Source organism: Calidris pugnax, unplaced genomic scaffold (genome assembly GCF_001431845.1).
Source record: "Calidris pugnax isolate Ruff unplaced genomic scaffold, ASM143184v1 scaffold317, whole genome shotgun sequence".
Taxonomy (NCBI): Eukaryota; Metazoa; Chordata; class Aves; order Charadriiformes; family Scolopacidae; genus Calidris; species Calidris pugnax.
In genome coordinates this window covers 1,207,166-1,211,707 of record NW_015091111.1, presented here as the reverse complement: position 1 = coordinate 1,211,707, position 4,542 = coordinate 1,207,166, and positions in this window count along the sequence as shown.

The window sequence follows — 4,542 nt, the reverse complement described above, 5'->3', positions numbered from 1 at the left end:
CCCCCCCCCCCCCCCCCCTCCCCCATATGCAACAGCATTGTCCCAGCTATTTTAAGGAATATTTTCTGAAGAGTGTATTTCTCAAGGGGTTGGATACTAGATATGGAATGTTACAGCTGCAAATTGCCAGCATGATTCCAGCTCAGGCTGAGAGCAATGTAACTGTGTGACAGATGTTTCACTTGTATGAAATGATCTACTCAAACAGTTCTTCATGCACAGATGTCCAACACCAGAATGAAGTCCAACAGGTATTAGACAGTGCAAAGCAACATGTTTTAATACAGAAAGGATAACAATTTTACTTTCATTGTGGCATAAGGCATATAGTAGCCCACTGTAGGCAGGAAGCATATACTCAGAGAGCCATTTTGCCAACACGCTGAAATATTCTTCTTCTAATGGGTGTTGAACATTATTGATAGCCACCAATGGACAGGACCTCCACCACAGAGCTCTGTACTCTCACTAAAAACTTACACCTCTGAGTACAATAGACTAAAATCTTGACTCAGAACTGGGGAAAGAAGATTTAAGTCTCCTGATTCATGCAGAAAGCTCTCTACTGCTCTCTCTTTCCTCAGAGTCTCCAGTTCCCAAATTGAAACAGACCTAGCGTGACCAACTTATGGGGCTGCAGCAGAGAGTGAAATCACAGCACGTTTTCGGACTTTCCCAGTAAGTTCACCGAATTGACCTATTCCTCTGTGGTCAGACAGGCAGCAAGAAGAAAATCTTAGCTTTAACTTGTGAGACCTCGCATTTACTGAGCAATATGCTACTTTTCTTTGTCAGAGATTAAGAAGTCCGTAAGAGTCCTACCATTCCAATGACAAAGGAGGATCATGCGAATGCTTTCGCCACAACTGAATAAAATTCATAACTGACAGGATCTTACAAGCTGGAGTTTGTAACATACAGGTTCAACCCTCTGCTTTGTAACTGGTGTCCTGTGTGACTTGACAAAAACATCCATGCTATATATGCTCAGCAATAAGCACATGCAATGGCATGGTTGAACTTCACAGGAAGGCGATCAGTTTCAGGTGGAATATATGATATGCAAGATAGTGAGGCCACGGGGCTCTGAGTGGGTCAGTGGGCTTTATCTCCACATTGCTCATAGAGACAGGCTAACAATCTATTTGCCACGCGTTTGCTGGAATGCCTTCTTGCATTATACTTTTGTTAGTATTCTGAAGTCAGCAGAATCACTCCCAATCCTGCACTGATACACATGTATGACGAAAGCTGACCGTTTGTTCACTAGGCACATTATGGAGGGAATAGGTGTGATTCTGTGTTTAAACAGATTTAAAAACAAACAAACAAACATAGAAACCAACCAGGAATATTGAGGCAAAGCACACAGGATAAGATTTTTTTAAAATGCTGAGTATTTATAGGTGCAGGTTTATTGGTAGGTGTGAAAAGTTAGTACAATGATAATAAGCAGAGTTTGACTATAAGAAGAGGGAGGCAAACCCACAAACTGTAACAATGCCTTGCTAGCACAATTCTTAATTTTTAGTCTGCATGATGACACTTCTCCCTTTTGTTAACAGCAAAGCCAGGTTTGGACTGCCTCTTAATTGAGCAGTCAGACCAGTACTGAGCTTGTTTGAAAACTTCATCCCAAAACTCATACTTAGGAATGTATCCAAATGGTCTGAATTTTATGTGCTGCTATTTTAAAAGTATTTCTCTCATTTATACGGAACAGAAGCTATAGCTCGTTTCGTACCTTGGAAAATCCTGAGGTGTTTAAATATGGGTGCCTAACATTAGGATTGTACACATGGTGAGAAAAGTAAATATTATCACAGTTCATGATTTCTGGAATGTTTTCTTATCTTCATTTTGTCTTCCCCACACCTCCCAGAGTGGAAGCTCTGGATACAACCTACTCAGCCCAAGTACTAAATGTGTTTTTGTCATTTTAGGGCCTTCTCTCTGCTGCTGTCTCTCTCAGTATGAAATAGTACTTCAAAAACTCTAACCTGTCATTCTGAGTCTAGCAATGAAATGAAAATATAGATAAAGCTCGTCCTTCTTGGCTGAGGGGAGAAAAGCAGACTTAAATCTGTTACAGAAAAAAATATAGATTCTTACTAAATCTGGGCAGTCTGATTTGCACTTTAGCAACTTGTGATGTAACCAACCATACCTTACAGAAGATTACAATCAGCTTCAGAATGAAATACATAAAGAACAATTCAAAAAATGCACTTAGGCATATGCTTGAAGTTCAACTTCTGTATTACTGAATTAAGATTCAGCAATTCCCATTTCAATGCATTCCAGTTTCTTCCTCCAAAACTAATCTGAATAAATATAAAAGCAAGTTCAATCATGAATAAGCAAGAACCTTTTAACTTTTCTTCTCCTTTGTGTGACTGGCCAAAGAAAGCACAGTTAAACTAATGAAAGCCAGACATCTATCGCTGCTGCTATTACTGCATCCCTGTCAAAAATGCAACTAATTTCCTCAGGCCAGGAGCAGAGATAAGGGCAATTACTCTGATGATTATTTTTAACACTCAGATTTTTCCAAAGTCTTTCAACAATTGCCACATACTTACACTAAACGCCTGTTACCTATGCTACGGCTGGTATGTCTTTACAGGCTTTTCCATTGAGGTTCCCCCAGAAAACCAAGGACTGGCATTTTTTAATCACTGTAAAGCTACCATTCCCCCTACACAGCTGCACAAAGCTTTTGAATACTGGCAAGAATGCCTTTTTTTATTTTGAAGAGTCCACAAATTTGGGGGGGGGGGCTAGAGACTGTGTTTTAGTGCATTACTATCTGCTGATAACAGCTCTGAACATGTTTAGTCTACATGCAAAAAGTAGGAGGCAGTATTTAATTACCATGACAACACTTCGAGGTCCTAAATGAAACGCAAGAACTATTTCAAAAAATTGAATTTGGTCTATTTAACAGACTGACTAAATCACATCTATGGCACAGACATCATGCTCTTTTTACCCAAGCAAATGAAAAAGACAAACACTGGGATAAAAGTAAATCTTATAAATGGCAAAACAGGAACAGAGAAACTGAAGAGGCATGTCCAAAGTTACACAAGAATTGACTAGATTTCTTGTTATCTATTTCTGTGGCAATCACAAAAGAAAAATGCCTCCTGGAGAGTGTTCCTGCATAACAGTTTTATGACAGTCACACCTTTGAAAAGGACAGAAATATTTGGATAGAATGAGGTGAAACAATGAGAAATAACAGCAATGTAAATGTAAGTGGTAAAAAGGTATTTTAACCAGGTGTTAGAAAATATGAAAATTGTGAGAAGTGATGTTACTTGCTGTTAAACTGAGAGGAGCTAAAAAGAAAAAAAAAAGTATGATTCACAATTCACCCACATGCCAGTTTTTGTTCTATTTTGGAAGCCTAACGAGACTCCTTCTCCAGTCACAAGACTTCCTTTGCCTCATTCTGCCTGTCAAAGCATCATTTTGAACTTAAGCCATTGCAGTGTTATTTCTAATCACGGATATTCTATTACATTGATTGAATTAAATCTGCTTTAGAGTTAAGAATCAGAAACCAAATATTTTGACTTATTCATTTATTTAGGCCAAGTTCAAACAAAACTGCTTTTTATCTGAAGAGGGAATGCCAGTTTCCAAAGAGAACGCTCTTTGATTCTGAGAAAATACGTTGCCTTTGTTGCTATGAACAACTACAAGACGCAGCCATGTTGTTACTTCACGGTTTCAGAAGCTCTGATGCATTTGCTGCTGCCTGCATGGCTTAGGAATATGGTCCAGCGCCAGAGCTTCTATCAGTTAACTACACAGCAAATGGCATCATGATGTGGGTCACAAAATCAGCTTTTTGCAGTTAGTGAGGCATACACCTCGAAAGAATGACACCTGCACTTGTGCCTTTGGGGAGGCTACAAAGCTTGCCAAAATCAGCTGTGAAAACACAGCAACCAACTGCGAATCCAGGGGATACAGTCACGTCTTTCGCAATCACTTCAGGCTACCATTTCACATGACGGGGTACCCGCCACATCGTGTCAACGATGAGCTAGCTTGGAGAATGGGATAGACCACATGGAGGGCCGTATAATACACAGGCCTGCCAGGCTGGATTTCTCAGGCATCTCCCCCAGCCAAGCAGAGCCAACTCAGACCCCCTCTCGCTCCTGCAAGTACACACACTGCAGGGCTACGCCAGCAGCTCTCAGGGAGTACCCGCCTCTTGGCAACCACCCTGCCCAGTACACGGCCTCCCAACGCGCCTGTCCCGCACCCTGTCCCCGCACGGCGCGACGCCCCGTCTTCCCGGGGATCGAGGGGAAAGAGAGGGAGGCACATCTATGCACGCCCAGCCCCGGAAAGGCGACATCCACGACAGGGCCGGGCCGGGCCTGGCCCACCGCCTGCCACCAGCCCTGCCGTCGCCTTGGCGACCGGGCAAAAGCGACTGCGCCACCGGAAGCGGAAGCAGGGGCGGAGCACCCGTCCGGGCAGGTACCCCCCGCGCTGCAGTGCCTTGGCCCCGCCCCCCAG